The following is a 13,050-nucleotide window of genomic DNA, read 5'->3' on the forward strand; positions in this document are numbered from 1 at the left end:
ATGTGGTAGACCTTTTCTGACTTTTGTGAAAAAGTTACGGCTTGTGCCAAATACTTCTTTCTTTTCTGCATTATAGTTGTATTTAATGGATTGTTATTTCTTGATTAATATGGTTCTGAAACTCATAGAATGTAAAACAATGTATTTCCAATATAAAACGTTAGTAATGTAGTTTTTTTAAATATCCATGTTACCATAAAAAATTTTCTAACGTCGGTAACTAGAGATATAAACGATTATTTTAACTTTTTTCGTACCAATTCAGTTTTAGTCTACCACATTATTCCAAAGAAGCTAGAATACACTGTATATACAGGGTGTTCGGCTATTCGTGTTATAAATTTCGTTTCAAAATTTAAAAAAAGTTTAATAAATTCATTCAAAATTTCTTTAAGTTTTCATTTTTTATAATTATCAATCTTTCCACCTTGCCAATCCTTCAACCACGGGTTTTTTCCTTTCCTACATCAATTTCTTCATATTTGAAGCAATTACACCACTAAAAAAAAAATTAAATGGAGTACGTTTGCTGAAATTTGCTGGGTTCTAGGTTTGGAAATAGTAGTAAGTATAAAATTATTTTTCAAAGTTCTCGCTGCTAAAACGCTTATTTCACGAACGTTTACAAGTTTAGTATTGAACATTTTATTGAACATTTAACATGGTTTTCACTGGTATCAACAGATTTGTCCAAAACATTTTAGTTTTGGAGTAATTTTTGTTTACTTGAACCAAGGTCGTGAATTCTTAAAAAATCCGAAACAATGGAATATCTCCGAAATTGTTGAGATTCGGACCGTAGTTAATTAGGACTTTTTGGTTTTGTTTTGAAAGTAGAATCTACTGGCAAAGTGTGTAACACGAGTAGCCGAATACCCTGTATATATGTATAATGTAGGAGGTTTATGGGCGAACAAACATTAATTTCATCGCCGGTTCTGTACGTATTTTCCTTTATCTTCTGGTATTTCATGAGTATTTTGATTTAAACTGCGTCTCGGTCTGGTTACTAACTCTCTGCTTTATATCGATCCTAAAATGATAACCTTTCGTTTTTACCTTAGCTTGTCAACTGCAGAATAGAGAAAAAACGATACATTACACCCTACAGAAACATATAAGTCTGGTCACATATTCTCTTCCAGAATGCTCGATATTCTTGGAGGCGGGGCTATACCCATTCCATTCTCGCTAATAAATTACTTTACTCTCGCACCTCAAAATGTGTGGTGTTTAGTGACCGTTAGTTAATGTTTATTTGTGGAGATCGTGAGATGCGGTCTGGTGTGACGTAGGTTTTAGAAAAACATTTTCTTTGGTGGCTTTCTCAACACGACACACAAGAATGGCACATCTACACAGAAAACAAACACTTTGAGACCTGAAGATGATCTCAATAAAGATCGAAACGTTGGCACGATAAAGCAAAGTATTTTCTAAAACCTACGTTGGCTATGCCCACTCCATTCTCGCTAATAAATTACTTTTGATCTCCAGACCTCTACCCACTCCATACTACTCTACATTCCCTGGGGAGCAAAACAAATGGTGTAAAATAGAACTTCAAGCTGTTTCGAGCGTATTAAACCGGCATATGTGAATAACATACATATAAGTTCTTTGAGATTTAAAAAAAATTATCAGTAATATTAAACTAAAATATAAACAAAATTAAATCATCAAGAGTAGTTTAATGAAATTGACTTATAATTTGATTTAGACCGTTTCATCCACCGGACTTTATTAGGTTTTCACCTTAGGGAGTTAGTAAAATTTTGTTCAAACCGTTCCAGGGGCGACCGGGCAATTCAATCAAATCACCGAGGGGCTGGGCTGATGCACTTATTAACAAGATAGACCTTAAAAACTTATTTATAGTCTAAAAAATGGCGTAAACAACTTTAATTTTTTGTTTTACTTTAACAACGTGGGACGCTTCCACGCATAATATAATTGGTTGATTGGAGAATAATGCACGATGTTTATTACCAAAGTAATTGAAAAAATAGAATATAAATCAAACTTAAGACCCTTTTCGTTTACATACCTTGTGTTAATGATATTCAAATTATGTATATAAACACTTTTTTAATATTTCGTCAATTTTTTTTGTAACGTTCCTTTCTTCCACGTTACAGAACCTCCATCTCTCCCATCTATTCTATCTTTCCTGGTGTTTTTCGAAAGATTTTTGACTTGTAGACCGATCTGGCTCTACGGTATACAACCGCGTGGGTTAACTCTCCAATTCCAAAACAATTTAATCACTGCTTTGACAGCAGTTTTCCGTAAATTCTAGCAAATTCTACGTTTCGCACTTCCTACTCACCGATCTTATGTCAAAGAACTCATCCTTTCCCGAAAATTCAATAACTCCGCCAGTATATACATTAATACACTTCTCCAACAAACATCTCAAGATCGACAGTGTCCATGGGACCTACTTAGCTAGGTTAGGTCGTCATTTGGCGTTCTTCCAGCCTTCAAGCCAATTCAATTTTTGATATTATACATGTAAGTATATGTATAAGTGTATATACTTATGTATGTATATGGATTTTTCACTATTAATTTTGTTGGACAAAATAACATATATCATTTGATTGTTGCAACTCTAGATTTTCGCACAAAATTTTTTTAAACTTAGTAATTGGCTAACTGTAATTTGAAAAATTATATCACAAGTAAAACAATTAGTTAGGAATTAATTTTCCCAACTTTGATCCAGTGTGCGTCATGTTTTTCAATTAACTTCTTGAATTAAAGTAAAAGTAAAAGGGTTTAAATTGGCCGATTAGTGCAACTTGTTCAAAGATGGGCAATAATTTCCCTCGTTTTACGCCAATCATGAGGAAATTGGAGGACAATTTTAAATAATCGTCACACCGTTCCCAATTAAACTAACTGCTCACATTGAAATCTCAAAGACTGCGTCTCTGCCTTTTTTATAAATATAAAAACATTTTAATTCAAACTATAGATCACCAATGATTTTCTTCTTCAATTTTCGTTAATTACAATAAAAACCTGTTGGTTTACAGATTACAATAAACGTTTTTTTTAACATTCACTCCGTTTTGAACTCGTGTCGAAACACAGCTAAAATATGTATTGAAGAACCTACTCAGCACTAGGGTATTTTGTGTCATTAAATTTGCAGGATCATTCAGTAGCATAATCAATAATTATGTTTTCGTCTACTTAATCATTAATTGACGTAGAACAGCAGGCATTAATATAAGATTTTTATCTCTTCTGGTAGTTTGTATGCAGTAATAAATAATCAACTTTGTGTTATGCCACGAACCGGAAAGTTGTGGCAAATCTAGTGATTATTTTGTGCAACCGGTCCTACTTTTACCCCGTATATACCCACTATTTTTTTGAGGAATTTCGAAATTATCTTTAAGGTAGCTTTTCTTTTTCACCCATTTTAACAATAAAAAATGTTTAAAAAATATAGCTAGGCATTTAGTATGCAAATTAGGGTGTTGCGAAAACGCAACACCGGTCACTTGAGGAGTCATTTCTCTTTATTACCTTTATCCTATACATATGTATGAAATTAGGATTATATTCGAAATATAGGTAAATTAAAATCATCATGAATCATAATAACTTTATAATTATATATATATATATTCACAACAGTCTTTTGTGTAACTACAAATTTTTTTCAATTTTTTAGTTCTGGTGAAATTCAATAACACATTTTTGTGCAATGGATTCCGCATTTTACACATTGTTTTATGGTTGTGGATATACATACTCCACATCGGGTTCGTTTTTCTTTCATTTCTAGGAAATGCCCAATTTTGTCGAATCGGGTCCCCGACTACAGGTCGAATACCCTGTTCATTTAGGTGCATTTCCGAATTTTTCAGGCAGTTCATTCGAAACACACCTCTTGCAAAAAATCTAATGTCTTTCCTGGATAGACTCTGTATAACAACCAGGCATTCTGTAGAGCCAAATCTACGGTCCAGAGAAATATGGGCCACGACTATTTTTTAGACCTGATGGATATACGGTTAAATGGCAACGTTTTGATCCATCCTGTCCATACCCCCATGTTTTGGTTGTAAGACTTCATTATTTGCGGTTGTTGGACCTGGATTTTTTTATGACCTGCGGAATATCTATGAGCCTGGCGTAGCGGAGTGACTGTTTGGCAATTCGAAAGTACTGTTACCACCGAGTTATCGTTCCACCGGCACAGTAGAATTGATGAGTTTTTTCTATACAAGACTGATATGAACCTCCAGGTTCTTTTTTCATAATAGCTATATCTTTTATGGGCGCGTCTTCAGTTCGGTCTATCCTTATAATCCCTGTAATTCCGACAAAATACACAGTAGCTCGTGGGCAGTATAATACTTTCTAATAAAAAAGAAGGGATGTAATAATGTATCACTTGTATATAAGATACTAAGATTAAATAAGATAATATAATAAACTGTGAAACGATAAGATAAAAATTATATAATAATATAAGAAAAGGGTAGTGAAAAATGGGAAACAGAAAAAAAAATCTCAAAGGAAGAGAAAAACAAGTCTCGAAAACGCAACACTGACATTAGACGCCAAATATCCGTAATTAGACCTTTTTTTTTTATTTTGCACACAGTTATTTTCAACAGTATAAAAAAACCAAAATAATGTTGCGTGTAAAAAAATAAGTAATATTGTAATAGAAAATCTTACTTTTCTTGAGACATTTCTCCTTCAAGAACGTTCAATTTGGAATACACAACACAAACGAGGGTTGCCAATAAAACCGAAAAGCAAATGTCATATTTCGTTTGAGTTCATACCCCCCCGTCCTATGGGTAAATCTAAAAATAGAACCCGAAATAACATTTAATGGAAAGAAAAATAAAATTCTATTTAAAAAAATGGTACGTTGCGTTTTTGCAACACTGGGCATATACGGACATTAGAGATTACACCTAGATGACGGGGAGTAACAATTAAAGTGAAATGTGGTCATTACCGATCAATTTGGTCAGCCTAAATTTACTGAGTTGGTCTGTCTGACGTCTGACGCATTCAGTTAATCTCAACGGTTAGACTATTTAATTTCTGCTTAGTCAAGTTCACTTTAAATTGATGTGCAGACAGAAGATGGAAAAATGCCAAGATGAGCCTGACCGAACCCAACGATGCTGACCGCGATGATTGGTAACGACCTAATTTCAACCCCGTAGACATTGTGAAGAAATCTTACAAAGTACTATTAAAGCACTAAAACCAATGGTTTATCTCTCACATTACATAAATGTATTAAATCCACTATTTTTCGTGGTCTGTTTGACCAATTAATATTATTCAGTTAATTAAGGTTTCAAGTTGAGATAAAAAAGTCAGTGTCACGAGCGGGATTCGAACCCACGACCTTCGACTTGATACGCCGCTACTCTACCACTTGAAGTCACGATAGCTCAAGTCGTCAAATCCCGCTCGTGACACTGACTTTTTTATCTCAACTTAAAACCTTAATTAATTTTGTATGGTGATTAGTGACCACTTAATCGATAATTATTCAGAAATCGTGAGATTCGGTCTGATGTGATGTAGGTTTTAGAAAAACATTTTATTTATCGTGCCAACGTTTCGATCTTTATTGAGATCATCTTCAGGGCCTGGGATTTACAAACATTGTTAACATTTAACAAATACATGTAGGATGTGGAAAAAAGTGAATTTATACAATGAATATACAAAAATATATTTTGCATTGTAAAAATCCACTTTTTTCCACATTCTACATGTATTTGTTAAATGTAAACAATGTTTGTAAATCCCAGCCCTGAAGATGATCTCAATAAAGATCGAAACGTTGGCACGATAAAGAAAATGTTTTTCTGAAACCTACATCACACCAGACCGCATCTCACTATTTCTGAATAATTACATAATTAATTTACATAAATGTATGTTTAAACAATATCCGCTCGCACCGAGAAAAAATTCTTGAAAAACTTGGAACGAAGCCGTTCTGTCAAAACGAAAACATTTCATACGTAAATAGAAAATGAAAAAACCTATCACTATAACGAATTGACCTTTCTTCCCAAAATAAATCCAATTCATCACCAATAGAACCATAGCTATTACGTATCACGAAAATTGTACTAGTTTTTCTACTTTCCGTGAAAAAAAATTCTGCCTTAGAAATTCGTAAAACAGCCACTGATAAAAAGTCTTTACAATATTGGATAGCCAAGCAGCTTTTAAACCATCACCACCAGTTCAAAGGAATTATAGGAACGAAATGGCAGTCACTTTGCAAAACCATGTACAGGCCCTGAATCTACACTTCGCGTTAGTAAAATAAGCACAGAAACCTCCGTCACAGAATGGATAAAATAAGTACTATACATAACAAGCTCGTGTTAAAAGAGCCCTGGAAAATACTGGGAAGCTCACTGATGCAGATAGAGAGGAGCTTGGTCACTGGCATATGAAAAACACCTACATAACAAGGGTATATTCAAAGATTACCCTATTTGGTTACGCAACGAGGAGGAATTAACAGCCTTCTTGGAATGCGAAGCTACCCAATGAAGATATATATATTACACAGGGCGGGCAACCAGGACCCGAGGGGTTAAAAGCCTGAGTAGGCCCGTACCCCATCAATGAAGATATAACCTAGGATACAAATGAAGAGGCAATTAGTTGTACCAACGTCCGTCAATCGCACAATACTCCTTAGGAGAAGGATCGAGTCTATTGCACTGAACTAAGGAACTAGGAAAGTACGAGAAGTGCATAGGGAACAAAAAACTAATTTCAAAGCATCAATATACAAACAAATATTTTTATAATTAGTTCCACAATTTTTCCAAAACGATCTCATAAACAAAGACAGTTCCAAAAAGCAAATAATCGAGCATCGTCACAAACCCGATTACTACCCATAAAAATAAACATTTTCAACTTTAATAAAAATTTAAATAACACAAGAATCAGCGTATCATTTTACACGGACACCCGAGCCCATTGGTTTTGAAAAATGTAATGAAATTGTAACCATGCTGCAACTTCTGATAACGATAATTAAAAAACTATCGCATAAAATAACAAGGAGAAAATATAGGATGAAATGGACATAATAAAACTAAACAGTATCAAAAAGAGCGCCAAAAATTGAGGAAATGCTTATCGAATTAACAGACGAATAAGCTGGATCAAGGTATGGTCGAAAAACAAACTCAATTGTTACTGTCAAGCCGTCGACCTAATTTAATGACATCATCAGGATAAAACAATTTTAAGTATATCTAAATAACGCACTTAATAGAAAGATTTCAACTTTATTTGGAGAACGACTGTCCCAATATTACCAAGTGCTGCGACAGTCAGGTTGACCTTAAAATCGGTCAAAAGCATTTCAGTAACAACTGCATTTGCTTTTATATCAAGACCAGAACGTCATCCAGATTATTCGTAAGTCGAAAAGTGGTCGATACATCTAACAATTAAAACAGATAATTAACAGAGAGATGTTATTCTTAGAAGGCTGAAGGGAGTAAGGCACACGAAATGGCACACGGATATCTCATGGACAGCTTCCACCCAAATTTGGAGACCAAACTGACCACCCTCAGACAGTTTTTATAACAATTTACTCCAATATTTACCATATTTAAGGGTAATAGACAATAAAATTATAAAAAATTGATCTGATACGAGTTGTCTGGATAATGAAAAGCATGGTAGAACAGGGTTAAGAAACTCCGTGTACGTGCTTCGTCGAAAGTGCAAACTCAGCCCGCCTTCGAACCGGAACCAAGCAATAAACGGCGCTATTAATCCCCGTCGGACAAATTCCCAGTCGAGGGTTGGAATGTTGGCCAACAAGAGCCCTCCTCGTAACAATTGTTGATTTTTCTTTTTTATGGCTCTTTTCACTTTTGTTTGATAGTTTGTGATAAGAATGATACTTCTGGTCTGCCTTATCCTCCCTGATTTTTGTTGGTTCTGACGCGTTCGACATTTCTCTCTCTTCAGTGTATGCATGGTATTTATGAAATGAAGTTCTAGTTATGAGGTAAATAGTGAGGGGGGGTTGTGTACATAGTATTAGTACTGTTTGTAGGTGTGTTTGACGTAATCAGTCGGCACAAACAGTCTTGTCCTCCATTGTACATCAACAAAAAAGGATACCGACTTTCATTCTAGTCAACTATTTAGGACTGTACATGGACTAGACTGCAGACTGACATTGAATCTTCATACAAAGACTTAAGAGACAACAACTCAACAAAAGTCTTGGACCAAAATCTAACGACCGTCAAAACCAAACTAACCTTTTACAAGACCTTATAGCGACCACTTGGGACATACTTAGTGGAACTAGAGTTCTGCCAAGCCATCCAACATTCAGTGCAGTCAATCCTTCCAATCAAAAGGCCTTAAACAAATTGTCAACGCTTCTTATTACGCCACTAACCTCACTATTTACAACAACGTCAATATTCCTTTTGTCGACGAACTGATCCCTTCCCGCTTCCAAAAGTTTCACACCAACCTCTCGACCCATCCTATACCTAAGGTTGGAGCCTTCTTTACACATTCTTTACACAGAAGGCAGGTCAGCCCACATGGACAGTTCACAGTACAAAAATGATTGATCATACTTCAATAAGGGTGCATTTGTGGCACTGGGACTTACTACACCCCTCAGACTGCTGCTGAGGCATTTCTCTCGTAGCAGCCCAGGCGGGTCGACCCGCCCGCGGGACCACCGACGCCCCGGTCCGAGCTGCCCCCCCGCAACATATTCCGCAGAATTGGGTCTCCTACAGACGGTTACCATAGAGTGTAACAAGTTTTTTTTTTGCGGACATTTGATCCTTGCTGGTTAAACCTATGCAGAGCACTCTTAAAAGGCAACTGTCAGTGGTCTCGACATCGACATTTGCTTCAATGAGAGTCTGCCACTTTTTCACCATGCTCCTTAGCTTATCAGTGGTAAAATCCATCCCGTGAAAATTAGTCAAGACGTTTGAAGCCTGTATATCCTCAGCCACAAGGCGGAATTTGCTCAAAGACCTTTGGGCATCAGGATGTCCTTGCAGATCAGAAATGGAGAATTCAAAAACACGACCTTTCAGACCCTCAGATGCAATTTTAGTTCCTTAGGTACGGTTGACAAGATTCTTTCCGACTAGACGGTTTTTTAACATAATCGGGGCTTTGACATCGTATCAGTCCTTCCTCGTGAAAGTGTCCACCACCATCTTTTTCACTTTTTTCTTTCCACCTTTCGACAGTCCTTTGTTTTTTCCAACAGTCATATTTCCAAATTTGGAAGTAACAGACGAACATTACTCCTGTATTACTTCAGAAGAAAAAGGAATAATGTACATGTGTCCGGGTAGGTGTATGTGACTGTGTGTGATATGTATGTGGTCGCAGTTTACCCTCACGCCCGAGCAATATCGCTGATAAATTACTTTACTCTCCATGGCACACACGCACCTCAATATGTGTGGTTCAATCATAGACCGTTGGTTAATGATTATTCGGAGATCGTGAAATGACATCTGGTGTGACGTAGGTTTTAGTAAAACATTTTCTTTATCGCGCTAACGTTTCGATCTTTATTGAGATCATCGTCAGGGCTCAAAGTATTTGTTTTCTGCGTAATTGTGTCATTCTTGTGTGACGTGCTGAGAGTGGTTTTATTAGTATTGAAAGTGTTATGTTTAGGTATTTCGAGTATGTTAATTTTCTCTTTTTGTACGGTGCGTAATACTTTTATACTTGTTTGCATTTTCGATGCTTCGTGGTTATTTTCTATTAAGTGGGTTGCATAATTTAATTTTTCGTCCCTAAACCATTTGCATTCGCATGTTAGTTTCTATATTTTGTTCTAGCCTTTTCACTTTTATTGGTATAGTTGTTGATATGTTGTTCATAGAATCCCATTTCTTCGTTCTTCTAGTGTAGAAATGTGTGGTGATTAGTGACGGATTCTATGAAGAAATTGCAACTACATATGGACACGAAGCTAAAAGTATACTGAAGGACATCGCCAACAATGAGAAGAAACTCGCATCGGCTATAAATCAGAGAACATTTTGCTGAAATGCAGAAAACACAAGGCCCTGAAGATGATCTCAATAAAGATCGAAACGTTGGCTCGATAAAGAAAATGTTTTTCTGATACCTACATCACACCAGATCGCATCTCACGTTTTCTAAATAAAAATTTTCTATTATGTGGGATGTATAATTTAATTTTTCGTCCCTAAACCATTTGGTACGTCCTGTTTATCTTTTGTCTTTTAATTTTCACCGTGTCGGTCTGATGTATTTGTCTCCGCATTCGCATGTTAGTTTCTATATTTTGTTCTAGCCTTTTCACTTTTATTGGTATAACTGTTGATATGTTGGAGTGGTAGTATATGAATTCACTTTGGAATGAACTCGCCCCCTTTGTAGGTTTTTTCACGTCAGCATACATTGTGCACTTGGGTTAATGCATGCTTTTAATATTTACATAGTGTTGATACGCTCTGTTATTCAAGCCGGGCATATGAAAAATAAATAAACACGAACTTAACGAGTTGATATAATTTAACTGTTTATACTGGGAATTTTATTTTCAAAAATGTATTTGCTGCGACCAACCTGCACAATGTGTAAAATTCGAGTCAAAGGATCGCCTGGGAAGTTGGACACTTTTTGATTAGGACAGTGTACTTTTCCTCCAAGGGATTTTCGCGCTTCAACTGAGAAGCCTGATTATCTTGCCTTCTTAGTCAACGTGCTCCTGGATCAAATTAACACTGCTGTTGTCGAGGATAATTAGGACGACGAGGTGTCAAATTAATCTTGCAAAACCACTTTAAACAAAGGACAAATGCCAGACGCTTCTTTAGAATAACAACAGTAGAAATTCTTTTTAATATATTCAGTCTTAAGAAAAAGGCAATAAAAATCACAAGTATCAATGAAATGTTTATTTTGACATAAACTGCCAGGTAGTAAAACCAAGTTTTCACTGGATCACTAAAAATATTAAAAGGGTAGAGAAATTAAAAACTTTTGTCTACCAAGTTTACGTAATAATATGTACTTTCTGTTGAAGTTCAAAAAAAATTATAGTTGATATTGATCGACTTCCGTAGTTTAAATTGATGTATTGGATCGTCTTGAGGTCATTTTACAGGTGAATAAAAACATCACTATTGGGTTTCAATAAGCTTTCGGCGAATGTTCCGCCATCTTCAGGGCCTAATTTATTGAAAACAAATTTACATTAACAGGATTACATAAAACATCATATACTCATACATTATAAGAATAAAATTACGTACTTCACCCAGTTTTTTAAGACAATTAAATTTATTGCACATGTTTGTTGTTATTTTAAAATGAAGGTGGAAATGAATCTACATACTGAAAATAAAAGGCCCTGAAGATGGCGGAACATTCGCCGAAAGCTTGGTGAAACCCAATAGTGATGTTTTTATTCACCTGTAAAATGAACTCAAGAAGATCCAATACATCAATTTAAAAAAAATTAATTCCGTATAAGCCAGGAAAATTGGCAGACAAGCAGAGAAGGAATTTTTGTCAGCGTTCAACCTAATTTTGTGCCTTTAGACGCCCGTGGGTGGTATGTTGATTATCTCCGCTATGTAGCACGTAGATTGTTTTGACTGGAAATAGGCCGCCTGAACATTTCTAAGGTAGAATTTCCAACTGGACCTAACGACCGTTTACGTACGATACTTTCGCATGTAATAGTGTCTGTTTGTCTAGCCGAAGGTAAAAACCTTGAATTGTCTGGAAATCATCGGAGTGAAAAAGGGAAGAAATATATGCTCGGCTGTGTTCCTAGATGTCTAAGAAGTCGATGGTGTGGCCTGAAGTTTATTCCAGCCAAATACTCGAAACTTACCCGATTCCTAACTTGCTGACAGGTATATCCGAATTAAGCAGGAATAGGCTATTCGAAACTCAAACCAGCCAAAGACAGTGTATACGTCCTATATTTTCTCTTTACTTCCGATCTACTAGAAAACAAGGAAAATACAACGGTACCGTTTTCTATATATACGGCAATTATGGCAGTTGGAAAAAGCAATATTCAATCGACACGTTTAGTGAACAACTCCATTTTCCGAATTATAAATGGACACCAAAATCCAAAATTAAGCCGAATAAAAAAAATGATACACGTGGACTTCATCAAATGAAAAATTCAATATTATATCTTTTTAACAAAAATTTAACCTTTTCCGTCCTTTGACGGTGTTCGTATCCTGTAGTTCGGACTCGCCTAGTTCATCTCCACCTAAGATCCTTTCGTAGTCACATCTGTTTGCCAGGGTCCGTCAAGTTTGCTATGCTATGCAGGCGCCGCTGGATGGGTGAGTAAAAAGCTGATCTCCAGATCCATATGGCTGCATGTAATGGACAGCGATGATCTTAAGCGAGAGGGTTGAGGTAACTTCGGCAAGTCCTCAATGTCAAGTTCCCTGAGCGTCTTTTTTCGTACGGTCAGGTAAGCATCCTCTTGCCCTCATTACTACACCGGTACAAAATGACTTTTCCGGCGCTGGTCCATGAGGGCGGGCTTTTGTGCCTTGTAGTCTGCCACGGAACCACTCGCCCGAATTCTCCACTGCGAGGTCTAGGATAATTACTATTCTCATCGGTGGAAACGACGTACAACCAGAGGGTCGACCCATCCGGCACTCGGTAAAGAGCTTCGACGGCGACCTGGTAGCTCGAGCACGATGAGTGATGAGGTACTATCTTTCAGTGGATCTCTGGGCACGTTGAGTGGACGTGAGAGAGCGCCTCCATGCCCGCCTCACATCTCCTACATTCGGCCAGTACACTCGTGTCCTACCTTTTCAGTGCCAGCCTGGAACCCATTGAATTGGTCCTCGGAGGGAGTGAATAAACCGAAACCCCTGGCGGATCAAGGATCTCAGTGAGAGAACGGCTACATAAAGCATTCTGATGTACGGGCCGGAACTGTCCACAAGGGTGACGCCACCCCGCAGATAAGCCACAGGGACC

General features: G+C 36.7%; 1 protein-coding gene and 1 pseudogene across 2 annotated transcripts in view; both read right to left on the bottom strand.

Moving 5' to 3' along the window:
- Positions 1-13,050, bottom strand: part of LOC106668311 — a 222,177-nt gene that overhangs the window by 74,240 nt on the left and 134,887 nt on the right. The window lies entirely within an intron of this gene.
- LOC106668291 lies at positions 8,798-9,363 on the bottom strand (annotated as a pseudogene).

The sequence above is a fragment of the Cimex lectularius genome, unplaced genomic scaffold, assembly GCF_000648675.2.
Source record: "Cimex lectularius strain Harlan isolate CLEC.00 unplaced genomic scaffold, Clec_2.1 scaffold11, whole genome shotgun sequence".
Taxonomy (NCBI): domain Eukaryota; kingdom Metazoa; phylum Arthropoda; class Insecta; order Hemiptera; family Cimicidae; genus Cimex; species Cimex lectularius.